The following is a 24,895-nucleotide window of genomic DNA, read 5'->3' on the forward strand; positions in this document are numbered from 1 at the left end:
AAGTATATTACTCTGCCCCCAGGTAGAATAAGTATATTTTCCCTTTATTCTTACTACTATAATTCTATATGCTCCTTATCTATTGTCTCTTTTTCATAACTAAAAACAAATGAACCACATAATTAATTTTTGAATGTATCACCTCTGACCTCTAACTAAGCCTAATGTAGCTATGATATGCTCTTCTTATGTAATTATCCATGCTACCATTTATCAAATCCTGCTTAAGTTTAACCAGTTATGTGTGATCTACTATGTAAGATGCATTCTACAAAATACATCTCCTTCCTTGTTACTTGTGTGCATTGTATATTGTATTTTTGAATTTTGCTTGTTGCAGTAAGAAATTTTATGTGGAACTTTTCTTCCCAGGCCTCCACTGAAAAGGGGTTCTGCCCAGTCAGACCATCTTGGTAAACAAACATAAATAAATAAATAAATAAAATATGTTGAGGATGCAATAGCCTGGTAGTGGGGGATTGTTATCATATATTCTGGGATTGATCTGCCCTTCTCTTGTTTAAAAAGGGCAAACAGACTAACCTTAATGCTATTGTGAATACAGTGGATTATGATATGATTTCTGATCATAGCTATGTTATTATGTTCGAAACATAGATGTCAAGAAATTCACCTTGAGAGTGATGCTCAATAGTTGAGTGTTAGCATTCATGATGAGAACACATAATAACTTGTTATGATCAGTAAGACCTGATCATAATTCTTTGTAATGCATGGGAGTTTTATCTATGCCACGTACTACCAGTTTTTAGAGAAAAAACAAACAGTATTTTACTGACTTTGGAAGCCAGTAAAATAATTAGGGGGTGTTGTCACATAAACAGCTAATAAATATAATTGCAGAAAAAAGTCAGGGACAGTTTTTAAATACTACCTTAATTTAAATAAGTTACATACAGACTGATGTCTGTAAACATCCAGAGATATAGGAAGAAAGATATTCAGGAAAAGCTGAGACTGAAGAAACATCCTTTCCGTGACACCGGACTTTAACAGCACTTAGGTTATGTGTGTAATAAATGTTATACACCTCTGGAAGCACTGTTACACCCAGGTTTCTGGTTTTGGAGTGTATGCACTACAATAAAGCTGCATATACCCCAGAGCTAGTATTGTGGCAAATAATAGGGGATGATGCCTGCACTAGAGTGGGACAAGTAGACCTGAGCATGATGTCATTAATGCAACAACAGCTGATGGATCAAGAGCATCTCTCTACTTGACAACAATCAGTTTGATTGTTAAATGAACTGAAAGGGCTGGAGGCTGGACATGCAGTCACCCACCCAAGTATCATTCTCTCCACAAGGTGGCACTTGCTATCCAGATGGATGTCATTATCACTGTTAGAGAACTCCAAAATTATTATATCTGTTAAAAGTCTTGCAATGAGTTGCTTAGATTGTAACTGTTTTGGCAGTAATCTGAGAATGGCTAATCCCCAGTGTATATCTGATACATCAATTATGTGCAGTATAATCTATAAGTGCACTAGAATGTATTTTGTAAAGTTGAAGGCTACACTATTATGTTCTTTTTTTAATGTTGTGTTTTTAATTATTGTTTTTATTATTGCTGATATGTAACCTAATAAGTTATTAAAGAAAATTGTTCTGCAAAAATTTGTGGCTTTCCGACAAATTGTTATGGATTACAGTCACTAAATAATGACAAACACGAGTTTCACACTTCGTAACCTTCACAAATTGTTTGCTAATGCAAAAAGTATACTATGAACTTTCTAAGTATGTACGAAAAATATATTCCTGATTTTTGGTCTTTGTCTGGGATTCTTGAGGTATGGGGTTGGGATTGGACGGAGGGTGCAATAGCTTGCACTGTATGTTTCTCACAGCAGCAAGTTGAAATACATTTCTTGCTCATTTTATGCATTTGTCTATGCATTTTATCTCAGGGAAACATCTGAGGTATAGACAGTTATTCAAGGGGCACTAACTGACAGTCACGTATGTGTGTGTGTGTGTGTGTGTGTGTGTGTGTGTGTGTGTGTGTGTGTGTGTGTGTGTGTGTGTGTGTCTGTGTGGGTGTGTCTGTGTGTCAATGTGTGCATATGAGTATATGAATACTTGGTTCCTACATCCCAGACTGGTATGGTGTAAAGGAAGGAACTGATCATAAAAAGAGAATCGTTATCATATGATCCATATTTTCTTTGGTTTGTTCATAAGTGGCAGAGTGTTTATTATCTGGTTGTGAATGAACTGGACAGTGTGAAGTCTATGAGTTTAATTTTAATATTTTAACCTGAATACATTTTTAATTTTGTTATTTTGCAGATATGTGGGTGTGAAATTCACTGTGTTGGGCTACATCAACTTGCTTGGCACTTAATCCAGATGAGTATGGCTATGGGCTGCTAAATAACTACTTCCTGTAGTGCAGACTTTGATTCCTTCAGCAATCATTTGTCAAATGTATGACTATGTCCAAATCATTTTACCAGACTGTGCTCAACAGCTGCTCCTAAAAGAGACACTTGTGTCCATTGGGCTCTTACAGGCTATTAGCAAATTTGTTACACATTATTATTTGAATTGCTGCACCCTTCATATAGCCACTAATTAATACTTAACTATATACTATTTGACTATGAATACAAGCACATGTCTTGTAGTTTTATCAAATGCACTTTTAATAAATGTGAGTTTTTCATGGAAAGGAAGTTTATTTTTTTGCTTATGCTAAGTCAGTTTTACAGGTCCATAGGCAAGTACTAGGCTAGCTGCCTTTGTGGGCCATTTTAAGCCTAGCCAATTTCCCTTTTCTGTTTCAATCAACCTATCCCATTAGGTTAGAGACTGACTTTACCAATTCAATGGTGAATTATTATATATTAGTCCTAATGAGAACAACTGCGGTGGTGGTGCTGCGGTAGCGTTGTCACCTCACAGTAAGACGATGTCCCATTCGATTCTCAGCTAGAGAGTCTTCTTTGTAGAGACATACGTGAACGGGCATGCCTTCGTTGAAGGTTGTGCATCAGGGCTGGTAACCCGGTACATAAAAATCCACTACCAATCATTAGCGGACCGGAGTTCTGCTGTGGCGACTCCTAACCGGGAAAAGCCGAACGACACAAACAAAGTCCTAATGAGAACAACTGGGATCATACCATAGATAATTTTGATAAAACATTTAGGAGCCACCTTCATCCATTAGTAGTACAGAGGGCAGTCCTGGAGCAAACTTTCTGAGTTCCAGCCATAGATCCAGGTTGTGCTTGAATATGGACAAGGATGATTTTGTTTTATGTGGATGGTGGTCTATTCAAGAGCACTAGTATCCTCTGTGAGATATACTTGTCCCAACAAACTGTTCTGTTTATGTTGGAGAAGAGGTTTAATTCCCTAGACTGAGTATTTTTGATGCCATCTGAATTGCTGATGTGCAGCAAATCCATTAGTGTTGGATTGGAGGATGCCTTGTATGACAAACACAGATCACCTCTTAATTTTCAATGTGAGAACTTTTTGTATTGTTTAACAAATTGCTGTCAGTACTTTTGCTGCAAAATTTGAAATAAAAGTTGTAAATTAAATCCATATCAGTATGACCAGTGTTAAAGTAAAGAAGAAAATATTATGCACACTGACAAGTTTGAACAGTGTTGTATAGTAATTGAGGACAGATAGTCTAGCAATGGGAAACTGGTAAAGTTGGAGGGGCCCTAGTCCATTATCTTGCCTTTGGCCCCATTTAACCATGATCCAGGTCTGGCAAGGAGTTAGACCTTGAAGAATGGGACAAATGTCTGGTGCTTGGCCCTAACACTGCTGTTCCTGCTTTTGCAATCCCTCAAGATCCCAGTTAAGGAACACAAGGCTTACAGAAGACCTGATAGATTTTAATCTGAGACAACTCCTTTTCCCATCTACATATACAAAGCTAATCAGTGCTGTGCTTCTGGGCTAACAGTTACCACTTGTTTTTGTTTTTATCTTAACTTTAACTTAGCCGCCATAAATAAATTCAGTATGTTATAGATCCAACTTCAGAAGCCACTGGTACTCTGAATTAATCATTATGGATGGAATTGCTTCTTTTAGAGTGCTTCAAGTAATAAATCAAACAAACAAGAAGACAAATAAATAAGCAAGAAAGCTAACAAAGAAATACAAAATAAATAAATTGCAAACGTTCACTCTGCTTTGAAATATTTTAATGTTAAAAACAGTAGTACAGTAGCTGAAAAATAAGTTTATCCTGATGAAGTTGAATAGCTATGTATAAATGCCATTTACTGACTAGAAATATGGATGCAAACTTTGAAAAGTATCAGTGGAAACATTGCAAAAAATAGCATAAGGAGTAGGCTACTGTAAGTATCTTATTTGGTAAAAGCAGTAACAAGCTTATAATGGCCAGGTCTGAGTGCCTGACAACTGAAACTATGAAACTGTAAAAATAAGCGCTACATACTTCCCTATGTGAACGAAGAAGTTGATTGCTGTTACAAAACTAATGGAGTAACATAACATAGGGAAATGTCCCAATATGTTCTCTGAGTCCTGTACTGACACACAAAGAAAACCTTGTCACCATTGCACAGTGCAGATATGACTTATCATGTGTGCAATAATGCCACAGTGTCTCCAGACCTATGTCAGTAAGTCCAGATCATTGTTATGAAGTAGTTTGAGTGGTATTTTTTCATTTATTCATTTGTCTTTGTTTACCGGGAAAGTCCGACTGGATAATACCCATTTTCATTGGAGGCCTGGGGAGAAAAGCTCCTTTTGCTTACATTGCATTATACGAAGTTCCAGTTAGGTAGAATAGTTACATTTCTATTTACATTTATACATTACAAGATTTTACAGAGGTGGAAGTGACTAAAGAGAAAATCCACATGCAACTTAATGAATTGTACAGGCAGCAGTTGTGCATAAAAAGTGTTTTGTCATTTCAGTGAGAGATTGAGAATATTCTGTTTAAGGAGAATATATGGAGAGTACTGTACAGTGAACACAAAGTCCTAACCTTATGCTGAGCATGTGCAAAACCAGAACTGGTTAAGATGATTGTTTAAGCAGTGGTTTAAAACTACTGAGTTTGTCAGAGAGTTTTATTTGTGTGGAGATACTATTCCAGAGTTTAGCAATGTACTGGGAGTAGAGCAAGTCTCCTGCAACACTGTTTGAATTCAGATGTTCCTTGCTGAACAGTAGGGCAGTAATGACTTTTGTAGTACAGGGCATTTTTCTGGATGATAAATAAGTTTGTGTCCTGTAGTTAGTAGTGAATATGTTAGGTAAATGTGTAATTCAAGCCAGTTTAATTAAGCTATGACAATGGTGGGTCTTATGAGGGAGATTGGTCACAAATTTGTCTAGTTTACTGTAGCAGGAGTTTCTTTCTTTGAGTATTGTTTAAGTCTGTTAGGATAGGAGCAATGTATAAGAGAGCTGGCAATAAGAAGGTGGTGGCTAGAGTTTTTCTTGCAGTATCTGTAAGGAATCCATTGATCCTATAAAGGGAGACTAGTTTCCTGTGTGTTTATTTAATGGTGTGCAGTATATGCTGGTCATATTGCAATGTATTACCTATAGACAGTCCAGTAAAGCTATAGCCATAAGGGTGATTTACTGCCATTTAATTTCAAACAAAGAAGTTCACCTTTGAGGCCCTAGCCTCAAATCTCAGTACTGTATTGTTTTACTCTGTATATAACAGTGTTCTGCATAGTTCACTAGCTGAGAAAAGGAAATAGGGGTGAGATGTTTGTAGCCAAGATCCTCCTTGTAGAATAAGTTATCTTACAACTGTGCAGAACTCAGACCTCTTCCTGGAAAGAGGAGGAGTTTGGCCCATAAGTAGTACCGTATTTCCCTGAAAATAAGACCGGGTTTTATACTCCCCCCCCCCCCACCGAAATACGCATTAGGGCTTATTATCAGGGGATGCCTTATTTACCCCCTATACAACAATCTACATTTATTCATGTAGAAAAATCAATATTTATTCATGTACACAAATCGACATTTATTCATGTACAAAAATCGACATTTATTCATGTACACAAATCGATATTTACTCATGTACACAAACTGACATTTATTTGGTACTTTTCTGTTATTGGGCAACAGTTCTAGGTAACGTGTTAACAGTTGTGTGAGAATTCTACATAAACAGTGCAACAAACATTTCAACTTCAGAATATCTACACCTTGGCTTTCACAGTGCAATATTTCATGCTTAACAGAAAGTGCAGAAAAATCTCAATACATGTGTATTGGAGGAGGGGACTAGAACAGGTGAATAACTGCCAATTTTTTGAGTGGTGATGCTTTCTTTATTCCTTACCCAAACCATAAGAGAAGAATGATGGAAAGGCATAAAAATGAAGTCTTGGAACTAGTGGCCTTACTTTGTAACTACCCCTTGATAATGAAACGTTATCTTAATACAATAAAGTAAAAAAAAAATTACGAGCTTGCTGGCAGCTGAAAGCAGAAGCAATCCATTCTGTTGTCCCGATAATGGAAAAGTTATTCAAATACACTCATGTCATCTTCTTCTAGAACATTGTCATAAGTCTCCAACCCACGAATTCTGGTCTGAATTTCTTGTGACTCCATTTCCTGTAGAACCATTGGCCCCAAACTGTCATCCCTAACAACAGAGCTCCCTTTAAATGAGCACTGTTTGTCCATGTAGCCTGCTTGTAGTGCATTGGCAACACAGCTGTCAGTGACTATTTCCAATGAATTCTTCACCCAAGTCACAGCCTCTTGCAGGCTAGGCTTCACAAAGTTTCCACGCTGATTTCTCTCCATTCTATTTTCAATTTAGTCATGAGTTGCATGCTGAAATGGTCCTTGAATGGCTTATTTATTGCAATATCAAGAGTCTGGAGATAGGCAATCACTCCTGTGGGAATCATTATTTGATCTATTCTTCTCTGTGCAAGGAAGTTCTTCATGTCTTTAGCGTGGTGAGTGCTGGCTGAATCCCAGACTAGCAGACCTTTTTCTCCACCTCACAAAACAAGTGGCAGCATTACATCGACCCACTTCCTTATAACTGCTTGTGTGCACCAGGCTTTTTCATTTTCAAGAATGTAAATGCCTGAAACATGTTCAATCTTATCTTTCTTGCCGTTGCTAATGATTAGAGGTGGGGTTTTCTTTCCATCTAGATGAATTGCCAAAGTACAGGTAACACATGCACTTTCGTAACCAATGGAGGGAAGGTAGATTGACAAGGCACCCCTCTGATCAATTGTTGTTTGAGATCCTTGGCCCATAAACACTGCAGTTTCATCCATAGCAATCATGTTGGAGAGTTGGTATTTAGAAAAGTTGATGCCATCAACAAAGGACTTGAATGCAAGTGCACATTTATTAACTTCAGTATCTTCCAGCTTAAACAGTGTTGTCGATCTTCTTAGAGACAGTTCATATCGCTGAAGGAAGCCATCCAGCCAGTGTTGTGATGCTTTGAATTCTTCTGGGGATATTTCTAACTGTGGTGCCATTGCAAGGACAAATGCTTGAATATCAGCCCTGCACACAACCAAAGCCTTTGCTCTCCTGTTAGCAATCCATTCACAGATGATGTCTTCCAGCTCAGGAAATAAGTTGCTGACCTGATTCACACTTGCACTTCTTAGCATTTCCCTTGTTGGCCTGTTGACTGAGGTTATCGTATGCTGCTCGACATTTTCTGACCATTTGGAGATCCAACTTCTTCTCTTTGCAGAAAGCCATCAGATTCTTTCCCCAGGAGTCCTCCATGATTCCTTTCTTGTAATTGACGGAATAGCTCTTTCTTTTTGCACTCACCTTGTCTGGGGGGGGGGTAATTAAAGACTTACGAGACAGGTGTGGCAACATAAAATGGTGACAGTTAAGAAGATACAACCACACCCGTTTGTTATCAAGTGCACATGCGTTGTCTGTACTTTGACCGATCAAAGTATACTTGCCAGTGTTTATGGGCCATGGATCTCAACCGTCAAGTGTGAGTTTGGATTAGGGTTACAGTAAGAATTGTGGAGGACTCCCAGGGAAAGAATCTTATGACTTTCTGCAAAGAGAAGCAGTTGGGTGTCCGAATGGTCCGAAAATGGCGAGCAGAGTACGATAACCTCAGTCAACAAGTGTCAATAATATTATTTTTCAATTCAACACGTCAGTCATGTGTTGTTGACAAACTTAACTGGGGCTTATCTTTGGGGTAGGGCTTATATCATGACCACCATGGAAAACCATGCTAGGCCTTATTCTCTGGTTAGGTCTTATTTATGGAGAAATACTGTATATATGTTACAGTCAGGATAAATCAGTTTACATGTGCTTGTCCTACTGTGGTTTGGTGTATTATCTGCATTATAGTCCTTACTATTGGTTGTGTGAGAAGAGTGACTATTAGGTCCTTGCAGTAACTAATGGAACAGCTGTGTTGTGTTATTAAAGGAGAAGGATGGATTTATTAAGTAATGGTTAATAAACTGTTACAGCCCAATAGCTCTCTTAGGCCTGTCTCATACTAGCCACAACGTTTGTTGTAATCCAATTTGTTGAAACAGGAGAGAAATTTCTGGATGTACTTTGTTCCTCCCTTGTGATGACTGCAGTAGGTAGAGGAATGTTGTGCTATTTACTGAGACAGGAATGAGGTGCCTGTCCCATTCCTGATATAATGGTCATGGGAGCAGAACTTTGGAATCATGATTCAGTGTGTAGAAAGAAATAGCTTTGCCATCAACCACAGCTGGGCAGAAGGTGATGCTGTTCATAATGTCAAGAGACCTTGATGACTACTTGAAGAAAAAAAAATAAATACATTTATACCTGCTCTGCTTGAGGAAGACAGACAGTAAACATGGAAAAACAAGGTTCCCTTCATTCTCTCAGCTGTGTGGTTCTGGGTACTGGTGCAGGTTTAACTGTGTGTTTAGAAAAAAGATCAAGGCTGACTTAAGTGTTAAAAAAGACAGGTAGTATACAATATGTTATTATGTCTCATGACCACATTCAGTTTGCTTATAGCTGGCTTTGGAATAAAAACTTAGGTAATACAGGGAAATGTAGAATAAAACAAGTACATTGCTGCCTCACACCAAAAGGTTCTCCAGTTCCATTCTTGGCTGGGGTGTCTTCTGTGCAGAGTCTGAATGTCATCCCTGTGTTCATGTGTGTTTCCTCAAGATGCTCTGGTTTGTATCCACATTCCAATGACATGCAGTAGGTGGACTAGACACTCTAAATTGGCCATAGGTGTGAGTGTGCATGGGAGAGTGTGATATGGAAGAACAGCTACAGCAGGGCTAGCCACCGAGTGATGTGAACCATGGCTGTAAATGATTGCTGTTGTTAAAGTGACACTCCAACCCTATATGTAAAAATTAGAAAATGGGTTGTGGATGGATGAAGTAAGCTTTTGAAAACCTGGTTGTAGTATTATTGACCTGTCATTAGAATCTGCTCCCCACACACAAAACAAAGAAAATATTTAAGTGTCACAGAAAGTAAAAGGAAGGTTCAAGTATAACTACAAAAACCGGAAGTGGATCTTGCTAACGAAAAAAAAAAAAGAAAAACAGTAAGGAGACACATAGACACAGAGAGACAGAGACAGACAGTGGGACACTATGAAATGAAACAGTGAATGCTACAGTATACCCTTCTTTCTTTATTTCTTGATATATTTGTTTCTCTTTTATTTTGTGTCTCCCAGGCCTGAACAGTATCTAAAATTTGTCACTTTTTGCAATATTAAAGGTATAAAATAAAACTTCTAGAAAAGATGGAGAAGTCTCCCTACATTTGTTAATTTTTTTAAAGATTTTCTAATATCCTTTTTTTTATCCTGCTTCATAGAAAATGCATTGTAGAAGGTGATGAACTTACGTCAGTTACAGTTGAGAGGGATGGTATTTCCCTTGAAATTCATTAATTCATACATTTGCTCTGGTAAGACTAAGCTTTGTGTTAAATGGAAACTAAGAATTATTATGAAAGACTACAGGTCTCTAGATCTGCACTTTAGTCATGTTATCATTCAAAGGCAATACTGCTGAAGCGAGACACTGCTTTGCTAGGGACCTCATGAATTAGTAATGAAGTTCAGTTATTTTGATTAATTCAGCACTTTTCTCCTGATAAATTAAATGCTTGTGGATTAGAATTAAGGTTTAGGATTATGTCTTTGTCTTACAAAGTACTGCTAGCAGTTATTATACATGTATGTCCTGTTAAAGGCCTCAGAAGAAGAATGCTGAATGCCACAAGTGATCTTACTTTCTTAGGCAATGCATAGTGATGGACTGAGCTGTTCAAATGCCACATGAATGACTGCAGGTGGTAACATTATAGGACTGATTTGCAGAAAGGCATTGTCAGGCCACAGGCAGTGCCTTATCATGTATCCTATGCAGGTAAATACACTGAGATGGTATTGAAACAGACAGGTAGGTGCACACCCTGGGATGGTAGCTGATAGCATGCAGGTATGTACTCTAGGATGGCAGCTGAAAGCATGCATGTGCACACCCTGGGATGGTAACTGAAAACATGCAAGTGCATACCCTGAGATGGTAGCTGAAAACATGCAGGTGCATATCCTGAAATGGTAGCTGAAAACACTTAAGTGCATACCCTGGGTTGGTAGCTGAAAAGGTGCAGGCAAATACCTTGGGATGGTGGCTGAAAACATGCAGGTGCACTCTCAGGGATAGTAGGTGAAAACATGCAGGTACATACCTTGGGTTGGTATCTGAAAACATGCATGTGCATACACTGGGATGTTAGCTGAAAACATGGATGCGCATACAATGAGATGATAGTTGAAAACATGCAAGTGCACAACCTGGGTTAGTAGCTGAAAATATGCAACTGCACATTCTGGAATGGTAGCTGAAAATATACAGGAACATATGCTGGCATGGTAGCTGAAAAATTGTGGGCACATACTCTGGTATGGCAGCTGAAAACATTCAGGTGCATACCCCTGAATTGTAGGTGAAAACATGCATGTTCATACCCTAGGATGGTAGCTGAAAACATGCATGTGCATACCCAAGGATGGAGGTGAAAACAAGCATCTGCATACCCTGGGATGGTAGCTGAAAATATGCAGGCGCATACCTTAGGATGGTAGCTGAAAACATGTATGTGCATACCATAGGAAGGTAGCTGAAAACATGCATCTGCATTCCCTAGGATGGTAGCAGAAAACATGCATCTGTATACCCTGGAATGGTAGCTGAAAACATCCAAACTGCTTGGTATTAAAATAGCACAATATCACAGTTCCAGTTTGTGTAGTCTAACAGAAGTAGTGCAGCATGTAAAAGAGTCTGGCTGCTCTTTTCAAAAGCAGGAAGCAAATGGAATGAGATGTAACATACAAAATTACATTTTCCATGTAAATAAACATTTTTTTTTTCATTTTGAGACAGTGAATGAGTAGCAATCCAGCCTATCGAGTATTTAACAAATTTTTAACAGACTGTATCAAAATGAATGTCAATGAATAGTTCAAAGATGTACAGCAATGAGTGAAGGCATGTCATATGAGAAGAGGTACAAAATTACAAAGCATGTGAATTTGTGACTTGGTGCTTCCTGTTTTATCACCTTCAAGAACTGTGAGATCTGCGGTACATAGTGTAACATTCATATGCAACTATTGTATATTTCTGTGAAAAAAGATTAGAATTATGAAAAAAAAATATTTAATAGAGAGATTACTGAAATTTACATTATCTATAAAACAGAAGTAAGGTCATGAAATTTCTCTTGGTATGAGCAGTTTTACACAAACACAGATTATCATACTGTTTATAAAGGGTGAGTACAAAATGTTTATTGTTGTAGTGACCATTGCTTTTGTGGCTCTCTGGTTCTCCACCTGGTGTTACTTGCATAAAAAAACACACTAAAAGGATAAACATCTTATATAAATATAGGCTTTATATATATTTATATAAATGTACATATAAATTATATATATATTATGTAGATATATATTTATTATATAAAGGATAAAAAATTAACTATCTCACTGAAGAGATACTAGGTCTAAACAACATGACATAAATAGGCCAATTCAAAGTCATGTCACTATACTCATTATCCTACAGAATGCTAAGAGGTAACTTGTGTCTCAAATACAAGGCATCCTCTGACCTAATACTGATGGATTTCCTAGTACATTAGCAAGTCAGAAGGCAATAGAAATACTTAGTCTACGGATCTAAACCTCTTCTGCAACATCAACAGAATGGTTTGCAGGGACAGGTATATCTCGCAGAGGATACCACTGCTCTGGAACAGACTTCCCATGCACATAAACACAAAGTCCATCCATGCCCATATTCAATTGCAACACGGATCTATGGATATGTAACAGAATATTTACCCCAGGACTGCCCCCTGTACTACTATTGGACAAAAGTAGCACCTACATGCTTTATTTCATGCATGTGTCCCCTCAAATTATCTATTTTATGATTCTAGTTGTGATGATATGAGGTAGTGCTATCTGTGCCACGGAGAGTAGGGAAGTGCATGTGTAACATATGCTTGCATATCTAGCTGGAGTTTTGTAAAGAATTGTATGTCATTTGACTATCATACTGATTTGTACAGATGCTTGTGTTAAAAATATATTTGTAAAGTTGCTTGTGTTAAAAAATGCATCAACAGTGGGTCCTGCTGAACAGAAAAGAGATATACATGGATGTCAGACAATATTATTCTAACTGATTAAAGGTATCGGTTTGAACAAAGAATTCTGGAAGGGAAGAGGTAAATCACAATCCAACTAATTTTAAAAAATAAGTTGAAAATGAAATGGGTTGGTTTAGGCCATAAAGATTTTATCTTACAGGTCTGGTTGCAGCCAGAGGCAAAAATGTCTGGGAAACCAGAACTAGGAATATTACTATACTGTCCTTAAGGGTGAACTAATTGCTACCCTGGAAGGGTGGAAGGTTTTTAAATTGTTTTATAGCTTTCAGATGCTGCAACAGATCTTAGCAAAGCCCTGGGTGTGTATTGTATCATAGTCAGGTGACCGGATGTGATGTCATTCTAAAACCAGTACTGAAATTATTTTTTTAGATATTGGTGAGAGATATTCCAGAACTCTGACAGCAGCGCTTTAGAACCTAGAAAGAAAGATCTCTCACAGATATCTCACACCTCATCTTGCCTTGCTGTAGTAAGCAACTCAGCAGTCATCATCTTGCCTTGCTTTAGTAAGTAACCAGGGTACAGTAGTTCTTTAGTCAGTCAGGAAAATAGAGTGAGATTAGTTAAGTATTGCTTTTCTACATCTGTGTGAATCTATCCAACTGTGTTATTTTTTATATCTCCTGTGACTGAAACTCTGGTGTTTATTGTAACTAGATATTCAGTATTCTCATGTTTTCTATTTTACTATTTATTATTAAATATTTCTATACCTTCCATTGTGGCAGTTTTTTTAGAGAATACTTTTAACTTCTTGACAGTACTTATGCTTATTTTAGTGACACCATGGCCACTCTTGAAAGCCTTTTGCATTGGTCAAACTCTACCATTTGTATTAGTATTAATTTTACTCAGTATAATTGCGTACCCTTGTAAGAACCTCAGAGTAGCTGACTGGTGGCAGCATAATTACCTCATAGTCTGGGCAGAGGGTGCGCAGCTGGCAAATATATGCCAGTCTTTCCCAGAGGTGTGTGTGTGTGTGTGTGTGTGTGTGTGTGTGTGTGTGTGTGTGTGTGTGTGTGTGTGTGTGTGTGTGTGTGTGTGTGTGTGTGTGTGTGTGTGTGTGTGTGTGTGTGTGTGTGTGTGTGTGTGTGTGTGTGTGTGTGTGTGTGTGTGTGTGTGTGTGTGTGTGTAAATCAAATATCCAAGTGTGTGTGTCAGCTACTGGGAACAGGGACACAGATCTTCAAAGTGGTCAGTGATGAGTCTTGTTTGGGGCCTGCAAAGAGAAAGAAAGTCCAGCCCAAGGCCGGGAGTGTGCTAGCTGTGTGCTCTTAAGGGAAACTGTACTTGGTGCAGAGAGCTGCAACTGAAAATAATGTGTTTCATCTTTGCTGCTAGTGGTTGTTCCTCACCGGTGTCAGTGGTGAGGATTGGGTCTCCCTGGTTGCTGGCCCAGAGTAGGGACCATCACACCAGTTATTGTCATTGGAGTAATATATAGTTATCAACCATGGGATGGATAAGGCCAGTGTCTAATTAATAGGAGCATATTACTTAAAACACAAAAAAGGGAAATTGGATAGGCTTAAAATGGCCAGCAAGTTCAACTAGCCCATGAACCAATGAAGGTGTGAAAATGAATCCCCTGATAATGGTGCTACTACTTCTGTTTTAAATGTTGGCATCACAGTCAAAATGTGAGTATGTCTTGATTTGTGTTGGGTTTTTGGCCTTAAGATAAATCCGTACATCTCTACTAGTACACCTGCATTCATGATAAATGTTTATGAGACATAATGGACGTATGACAATTCAACTCAATTGCTTATCTCTTTTTGAGTTAAATGTACTAGTGTATAGCAAATTAATCTTTAATCTCTAAAAGTTAGGGAAAGAAATTACATTTTAATGAATCATTTCAAAAAAGGTCACAACCACTAATATAAGGCAGAAAAAATAGAAAAAAAGAGTGCTTAACTACTTATCTTCATCTGTTTACTACCTTCCCTTCTAAATTGGTCTGAATGAATAGACCAAATAGATCTGCAAATGTACAAAGATGGCCAAAAGGCCATTTGTTTGTAACTGCTGAATGATTCTTTTGATCCCATTTCACACAGTAGATAGTACACCCATGCATGCTTTTGCTATTATTATAATCACATCCGAATCTCCAACAGACAGAAATGCTTTGGAATTCCTATTTTCATAGGCCTGTTGGTCATAAGACTGCCCAACTGTCACCTTGGGAGAAGCACAGAACTTCTTATAGGCAATGTACCCTGGAATCCAGCTATTTTTCCTGGCCTGTTATTGGGGTCCTATGCACACAGTGCCTCTATTCAGGTACTTAATGCTTAGATCCAGCCACAACACACCTGGTTTCATGGTGGACTTGTGAGATGCGGACATAGCTTTTATCATAGAGACCTCCTTAGGTGATAAATTTGGTCAATACTTGCTGGCCACAGCTACCCCTATATTCTCTGTTCTAGAACACCCTAGATCTGGCAAGATGGGGGGGGGGGTTGTTCTCACTTTTTTGAGACTGACCAAGATTTAGTATTGGACTGCCAAATTCCTTGAGTATGCCATGAGTACAGGAGCAAACTTATGGTTCTTTTTTTATTTACCTTCTACATGATAATCTGAGAATTGTCCTTCAGAATTTTAGACTTTATCCCTGACCAGATGTTACTGATGTCTCCTTGAGTAGTTCTGAGTTACATCAGCATCCGGGTTAATGATGAATCCATGTTTTGTGAAGGATTTTCTCTCTACTATAAAGGATTTTTACTTTGCTCTACTATCCATCACTTTGGACATACTCTGAATTTAGTGTTCCATCTTGGTGTGTCTACTTCTGACTTGGTGGTTGAACCACTGTCTTGGTCTATCTTCTGCTTTGTCTATTTCTCACAGAGTTATTGACTCCTAGTCTTGAAGTGGTCAAGTGCTGAAACTGGAGAGAAGTAACCCATAACTGGCTTCCTCTTGTGTTAAGCCATCTTCTTACAGTCTCTAGTGCAGTAGTTCAAGAAGGAGCTACTTGCACCATATAACTCAGCTGTATGTTCCTCACTTGACCTTCTTGCCGCACTTTGTGCATACCAAGTTCTATCTTAGTCCACACGAGCCATGGTTTAATGTTGAACTTTATAAAATCACACAGGCTGAGTTGAGGACAAGCTCACATTTGATGAACACTGTGTGCTTTATCAGCAGAGCTCTTTCAGAAGAAGACAGCATTACTGTCAAGAGAGAGAGCTCTGATGTGGCTAACTGAACAGCTCTGCTCTTTTCAGTGGTTGACAGCCTGAGTAATCCTGCATTGAGTAATTTTGTCCAATGAATGTAAGTAGGCTACTTGGATTTTTTGCTGCTAAGCTGGCCTTATTGCAGACTGTGTATTCCTCATGATAAGCTGAAAAGCTACTTGCTTTAGTTCCATACCATCCACAAATTTTGGGCATGATGTAATTTTCAGTTAGCTGCCCAGATCTAGTCTCCATAATTTCAGGCTTACAGGCTATTGCATGCAACTTAGATCAATATCCAGGATTAGTTATGACTCACCTTGATGTTCTTAGACCATTTCTCTACGAAGTGGTTTCTACCTTTTCTTGTACTTACTTTTTTTCTAAAGGAGACCTTGGTCATCCTGGTATTTAAGAAGAAAAGTATTGATCCAGATGACTTGGATAATTGTTACCACATATCAACCCTTCCATGTATTTGTAGTTCTGTTAAGAAGGTTGGGTGCTCAATCTGGAATTTATCTTTAGGGATACCATACCCAAGATCCTTTCCAGTCCATGTTCTGCAAAAGACACTGTGCAGGTATGGCTGTTACATGGTCTCTGAATGACCTTTGAATGGCTGATATCAAAAATATTATTCTATACTGGTGCTCCTTGATCTCTTTCTCATCTCATGTTATAATGTAAATCAGAGTATACTTCTTGATCAATTAAAGGTACCAAACTTGATTGGCTTACCTCCTACCTTACAGGGCATACAAAAGACTCTTTGGGGATAATCTGTTCATTATTTTATCTGCATCATCTGTAGCTCCTCAGGTCTCTCTCTTATGCCTCTCCATGCATACCCTTCCACTAGAAGAGCTCATTAGAGAGTGAGAACGAGATCTTCAATATCCTTGCAATTATTACAAGGATGATACTCGACTCTGTTGTCAGTGGATTTATTAGTTGAGAATCAGCAATGCATTCAGAACTGAATGACTAAAAACCACCTTTGACTGAACATGTCGAGCAGAATAACCATGGCAAACCATGTCATTCTGAAGGAATCTATTTGTCCAACCCTTGACCCCATTGGGATTTACAGAGGTGATAGACTGACTTTTGTAAAGCAGGTAAAAAATCTTGTTGTAATTTCCAATAACAGACTGGCCATAGCTGACCATGTGTCATCTGTAATGAAACTGTCCTGATTTTATTTCTGAAATATTTCTTGAATTAAGCATTTCCTTTCTCCTGGTGGCCATTTTCAGAAGGTAACTGGCTTAGTCTCTTTACTATCTGATTACCATTCCCTTTACCCAGAGCTGTTTAGCAGTGAGCCAGACTGTTTGCATCTGGTTCACAATCCTGTAAGTATGGCTTCTTACAGGTACATCTCATTACTTTCATATTACTCCTGGTATAAAAAGGCTGCACCGGCTGCCAATTTACTTAGCCCTGCACAGTCTGGGTCTCTATACCCCAAAGATGCTTTGTCCCATACTGTTAATTATCCTCATACAGTCTTCTTCCATGAGACTGTTGGAGATTCTTAGGTCCTAGCTTCAGCCTTGTGGAGGCAAGATCTTTCACCATAAACTACATTGAATCTAGAACCTCTTCTCCTTCAGGGGTTGAGGGAATTTCCCATAATCCAGTATTTTAACAGATTCCTCTAAAGCAAATTACCTGACCATATCTTTAATTTTGATAAATCTTAATGTTGCTGTTATTTTATTTTGTATTTTTTCAGCTCAGTATGGCACCTCTGTAAGCTTTTATTCTGCATTTTACAGTCTTGCTTTGGTTTGATTTATTCAGGTTATTGTCTGTTGTAACATATTTTAGAAAATCTTTTAGCTATGCACAAATTTCTTGATGTAGCTAGTATAGCTGGTCCATTGGGTCAAGGATAAAAAAGGTACGTTCATGAGGCTGATGACCATAGAAAATGGCATATAGTAGCCCACTGATATAGTTACTCACATAAGGGCAGAAGTGCTGCCCTTACATCCTTAAATGAATGTTAGCACTGCATCAGCTCCCAAAGGTAACTCTTCTAAAGTCCTTATGGTACACCCTAACAGCTTGCACCTGGAGCAGATGCAGCATTAAAGTTTTGGCTTACTGTGTTGCCTTATTTATCTAGCCACATTTTGTTTTCATTGTTAAGGTGTCTTGCTCTGCATTTTATCTTTATTTAGCCTTATTGTTATGGTGATGAGGAAAAAAGCACTTAAATAAACTTAAACTTGAAACTTAAAGTCACTGCACCCTGTATGGAAGAATATACCTTATGGGTAAGAATATACCCCTCTTAGTAATGGCCACCTTCGATAAACTGTGAGTCACATATATTGAAGTTGGAAAAACATTCTGCACTGACTTCAGTGCAAGAAGTGATTCAAAAGTTAATTGTGGGATATGAACTAGATTTACAAAAAAATAACTACACTATTCATTTACAGAAAAAAATGCTTGTATGGTTTAACCTTTCTAAGTCTATTTATGGGCTCTAATATTTTTGTTAGCCTTCTTTATCTGTGTGACTGTCTATGCAAATAGTACGCACTGTGAGGAGAAAGGTATTTATAATACATGGGAGAGTATATGCATCTCTTCTGTTAGTTCTCTGCTTGTTTCTTGCTTGTTTAAATAACGTACTGCAATTAGGCTATTTGTGAATCATACAAAACTATACCAAGAAAATCTATCACTGTATCAGGGGACATTATCTGCATATCAGCAGACAATTTTACTTGAATCAATATTTAATTAGGAACACAATGAACTCTAGACAAAAACTCTGCTTTAAATAGAAGGATACATTATCAGCAAGCCTTCTTGAAAAAGTGAGAATGGAACCACCAGCAAAAGGAAAGTTAATGTTTGGAAGAGGTTGACACTGTTCAGAGCTCAGTGTAGATTGAATTTTTCATCAGTCACTGTAATTGTGGTGGTTGTGTGGTATGTGAGATCTTATCCTATTCTGTCATACAGGAAGACAGGATAAATACAAACCTTTACTTGTATTTGCCCTGTGTGACATTAGTCAAATGAGTGACTTAAATTGCATCATTTTCATTTAATGGGAACAAGACACGAGTTTTACACTGCCACTTCCTGATGTCCTAACATCCCCACACCAATTTTTTTGTCATCTGTCCTTTTCCACCCATGGTGCCTCTGGCAATTGCCTCTGCATTTTGTAGTTTAAACCTACTGAAAGACCTTTATTAACACAGCTGCACAAGATAATGAATAGAATGCAAACAAAAATGTGAAAATGAAGTGCTGTGTAACATGGGAGAAAAACTAACAGAATTAGTATTATGTCTGTTTATGCCTTTTACTGTAGTGTAGTTATTATTCTTATTGTTTTTGTTAAATGTATTATAAACAACTCTATATAAATCAACTTAGTCACACAATGTAAGTAAGACTGATAGAGATCTTTTTCTTCCTGGACCTTCACAGAAAAGAGGTTATTTCTGATTCAGTCGGACTTTCTCTGTAAACAAATGGAAATAAATAATCTCGCCTCAACCCATAGATAGTTTTAGCTTCTTCTTTTAGTATGAGGTAATTAAGATAAAAAGACCACTGCAGAATCACAAAGTATATAACAGTGGACAACTTTGTTTATAAACTAATATGCGGGGAACTTTTCTGCACCAACATATGGAGAATGCTCAAAACATGAGACCAAAACTCTCATGAAATCATACAAAGGATACAAACAAATCCACTGTTCACCACAAAAATGATTCATGTAAAGCTAGGTTCTAGACTTTCTGTAAACCTTTCATTTTCAAGAACAGTATAAAGAAATGTATAGGTACTCACTTATTTTGATTTATAAGTCATGCAGTGCATTAACCAAGTATTAACAATGGCATGGTGCAGCTTTGCAAATAGATGTACATGCTGTGGAATTAACACCATCCTGCTAACACAGTGGAAGAAGCACATAGCTGTTATTTTTTTCAGTGGGGCATATTTAAGTTATTATTACATTCAGAAGCCTTTACATTGAATGCAAGCTTAGGTGTGGACAATGGGCCCAGTTCTAAAAGACTTGGTCTTGATGTAAGTGATGGTGTGAGCCTAATTTATAGATTGGCTGTACTCTGGAACAAATCTTTTGGAACTAGGCAAATGTTTAATTTTCTGGGATATATATTTTGTTCTAGAAAACAATCAGTTTCACAAGGTAGAATTCAAGCTTCTTAAGCACCTTAGGCAGGACCTGAAGACTCAGCTGCTGATTTGAAGAATGTGATGAGAGAGAAAGATACAAAAACATGACCAGTTTCAATGTTTGATTCTTTGGATCCAGCCACAGGTTTGCCTTCCTTTGGAATGTTGAGAAAGAACCAGAGCAGTGAGTACATCTCGAAGGAGGTGCAGAGTACACAAAAGGTGAGAGTTCCACCACCTCTTCCTACCAAATCTAAGCAAGTTAACTTATCTTACTTTGGACCAGCAAACGTACAACCTGTGTGAAAGATAAAGCCAGATGCAAGCCCTCAAAATTCATCAGCAGCTGCGGCTAGTAAACTAAAGCCAGCAACCCAGCAACAGCCTCAGAGCGGCTCTTAGCATAGAGTCAGTGTAACTCCTGCTGTAGTAGGGTCAATTGCAAACTCTTCAGCACCTTCCAAACAAGAAACTCCACCTGCTACCACAGTACGACCTTTCACACCTTAGCCTGAAAAAGAGGTTCCACCCCAGTCCTATTGAAAGCTTCTGATTGTTGTAGCTAGTTCTAGTTACTCAGATATCACACAGCAGCACAGACTCCAGGGAAGAACTTTCAGCAAGCTGTGCAAAGTGCCTTAACCAGGGGACAGACATGAAATTTGCCACTACCAACAGTATACGGAAAGTCTGTTGTTCCTGAAGGTAACTCATCTGGTGCTCCCCCTGTGAACTTACAATGTGAGAATATTTATGCAGAGAACCATGACAAATCTGACAGCCCTGAAATTGAGACTGGCTCTTCTACTGCTTCGATAGAGAACCAGTAGACTGAATGCAATCCTCGACCTCTTAGCCCTACAAAACTGTTCCCCTTCCTTTCAGGTAGTTATCGAAACCAGAATAATGCCAATTTAGAGCCTTTTAAAAAGAAATTGACTAATGTACCAAGACCATTGAAGAAATGCAACCAGAGAGGCCCAATGGACCAAACATCAAGAAGTTACTTTACCAAAAAACTACTTTGGCTGCCTTAGAGACAACAGGTTCAAATCCATTCTACCAACCCAAGCAGCCTGCATCTTCACTACATGTCGAAAGTAGTGGCATGACAGAAAGTCTACAAGATCCAAGCACAGGAACAGAGAATGAAACTGTACCTGAAGAAGACATTTCTCCTGTTTCACCTGACCAACCTCCTTTACCAAAAAATGAAAATATAAGCTCAGAGGAACTAGCAGCATCTGTAACTTCATCATATCCTGAACCACTGTCTGGAAAAACTCTCAAGAAGAAACAGCCTTTACTACCTGGCCCAGAAGGAGTGGATTCTGATGCCATGCTTCCTTACTTAGAGGAGCATCCACCATATCCTCCCCCATCATATCCTACTGCTGGGGACTCAGAGCCTGGGAGAGGACACCTTTAACTTAAATCCACCTGAAACTACAGGACAATTGTCACTGCCACCAGGAAAGAGAATTAATTTGAGAAAAAATGAATCTGAAAGGATTGATCATGGAATGAGAGCAAAATTCAATCTGCTTGCACTTCTCTTGGATGTGTCTTTGGAAGGAGAATATGACCTTGTCCAGAGGGTCATTTATGAGGTGGAGGACCCCAGTATGCCAAATGATGGATGTATTACAGCACTTCACAATGTGGTATGTGCTGGTCACACAGAGATTGTTAAATTCGTAGTACAGTTTGGTGTGAACATCAGTGCAGCAGACAGTGATGGATGGACACCTTTACACTGTGCTGCATTCTGCAATAATGTCCAAGTTTATAAGTTACTGGTACAATCAGGAGCCACAGTGTTTGGCATGACATACAGCAACATTCAGACTGCAGCTGATAAGTCTGAAGAGATGGAAGAAGGTTACCGTCAATGTTCCCAGTTCTTATACGGTGTTCAATAGAAGATGGGCATTATGAACCGAGGAGAAGTTTATGTTCTTTGGGACTATGAGGTAGAGAATGAGGATGAACTTTCATTTAAAGAAAGTGACTGCATGACTGTTATCCAGAGGGAAGATGAACTCGAGGTTGAGTGGTGGTGGGCCCAGCTTGGTGATAAAGAGGGATATGTGCCATGCAATTTAATTGGGCTGTACCCAAGAATTAAACCAAGGCAAAGAACTTTAGCATAAAATAATGTCAAGGAATACAACATCTTATACTGGTATGCGGAATCATTGCAAAAAACTATCAAGATAAACAAGAACAACAAAGTGAAAAGAAAGAAGTCATGTTAGAAGGGTCTAAAACAGATGACTTAAAGAAATAAAGCTTAAAACAACTTAACAAAAACTGTAGTAATGACATTTGCAGTAAAGTGTTTAAAGAGAAGACTGCTGTTATTCTTCAAAAGTACCAGTAGCTTGAATAAAAAATATAAAAATGTTTTCAAACAAGTCTGTCTGGTTATGGTTGCTGGAAACTGGCAGCTTGGTTTTGTATGCTTGTACTTGTACATCTGAGTGGTAGGTTAATGTATTTTTGTTTAAGTTCCCCAATGCCCTGGCCAAAATTATGTAAGTAGTATAAATAATATCTTATGTCTCCCCTGAAAAGAGTCCACTAGCCTTGTGGGAATAACTGGGTCTACAAAAGATAAATAAATAACATAAAAATATGAATGCACAACTAAGACAACAGATCAAAAACCTTAGCTTCACAACTGTCCAGTCACACAAAATGTTGCACAAAATCCAATCAACTCCCCTGTTAACAATCAGCAGATACAGCATACTATAGCATAATTTAACAAAACATAATCCAAGAATATGAGGTAATTCAACATAACATATGCTAAGGATGTAACACATATATGGTAACATACAGTAAAGAAACAGCATAAGATTATAAACCTAACATATAAAGTAACATAACATCATATTACATAAATAAAATTGCTAAAGGTGGATATGATTCTCTCTAGTCTCCAAACATGTTACAGCTGCAGCTGGTCTAGATCAGTGGCCCTTTCTTCTTCCTCTTTCATCCTATCCTTCTTCAAATCCCAGACTTTTTCAATGTTCTTGGCTATTTTGCTACCTGCATTCTGGGAGACAGTTCATTCTGCTCATCAGATTCTTAATGAAAAAGTATGTTTGTATACCTAGATTAATCATGTCTCCTTCATCTGCTGGTCTTGAGCCTTATTGCTTAGTCTATGTCTCTTTTTTCAGTGTAATTTGTGATTCACAAACATCTTTCCTTTAGTGTCTTGTAGACGTGTCTCATATTCAGCATTTCACCTGATTTCTGTTAAAAAGTGAATACGCTCTCTTATTCTCTTCTCTCATTATATATTCTCTCTTTCCTTACCTTCCTAATTGCTGTCATCCATACTGTTTTCAACACTGTTAATGCTTCTTCACTATAAAGCCTCATAAGTGCTCCACCTATGGCAATATCAGTGTTTGATTCAAGGCTAATTACCTGCTACCTAGTAGATTCCATTACCTGAGTCATACCCACTGCACCAGTTTTGCTTTAGACACCAACTTCTCACTGTTTCTTAATGATTTGCACTACATATAATAATAACTACTGACTTTTTTACCTACTGCATATTTTCCAGTTTGATTAACTCTAATGCATATTTCTTTTCTGGGTTATTATAGCTGATGTAGAGCTCCATGCAGGTGGAAGGCCTGTTGCTTCATAGACCACACCTCTGACATTATACATCCAATTTTAGGCACGGCCACCAATCCTCCATATGATGGTATCTCCAACTTAGACACCAATTTATTGATTGATTTATAGACATTTGATTACACCGAAAGTCTGACTAGGTAGGAGCCCATTTTCAGCAGATTCCTGGGAAGTAAAGCTCCAAAGTATTACAAAACATTTTAAGAACAATAATTTTACAGTCTTTCAAAATAATACAAAAAAACACCTACAGTTTAAATAATTATAAAAAAATAGACATTGGTTGAGAATAGATGCACGTTATATGACAATGATTTAATAGTTAGAGAAATCTTAGTCAAGTTATAGAGGAAATTAAAGGTAGGTTAGTATAATACAAACATGAATTACAATACAAAGTGAAAGAAAAGCAGGTTTATAGTATATTTAGCGAGAAAGCCTGGGAGATAAATTGACAGACATAAGGAAGTGATTGAAGAAGAAGGGAGAGTAAGGAGATGCAAGGTATGAATAGGTATTTGTTCACATTTAGGGATATAGTTTATCCTGGTGTTGACTAAGAATAGAGCTAGCTTTTGGCTAGGAAATCATTCAGAATGGTTTTGAAAGATGGGAGGGAGGGTATTGAATTGATGTTTACAAATAAAGATTTCCAGGGGGGTGCAGTGCAGACAATGCCCAGCAGATCTGATAGGTTTGTGGACAGATAGGAGTTTTGGATGGGAACATAGTCGTGTAGAATGTTATTTGATACTGGAAAAGCAGATGGATTCTGGATAAGGATTCTGGATAATTTTATAGGTGGTAAGAAGCTGTGTATATATTAGTCAATAGGGAAGTTGTAACCAGTTTAGGTTGTAAAGTGATCTATACAGTGGTGGGTTCTGAAAAAGTATTTGCTGCAAATTTAGCCACTTTGAAAAGCAATGTTCAAGTTTTGATTTTTGTAATGCCTAATGATTAGTAAGGATGGGAATGCCATAAAGAAGTGAGGTGAGGAGATAAGTAGTGACAAGTGTAGCTTTAGTTGTGCTGGTGAAGAGGTTTTTGGCTGCATAAAGCATCCCTATTTTTTGATGAGTTTTTCTTATGCAA

General features: G+C 38.0%; 1 pseudogene; it reads left to right on the top strand.

Annotated features, from left to right (window-relative positions):
• The first annotated feature begins 20,182 nt into the window (after positions 1-20,182).
• On the top strand, positions 20,183-22,287 carry LOC122791790 (annotated as a pseudogene).
• The last annotated feature ends 2,608 nt before the right edge of the window (positions 22,288-24,895 follow it).

This window comes from Protopterus annectens, chromosome 17.part0 (genome assembly GCF_019279795.1).
Source record: "Protopterus annectens isolate FY-2018-M chromosome 17.part0, PAN1.0, whole genome shotgun sequence".
Lineage (NCBI taxonomy): Eukaryota > Metazoa > Chordata > Ceratodontiformes > Protopteridae > Protopterus > Protopterus annectens.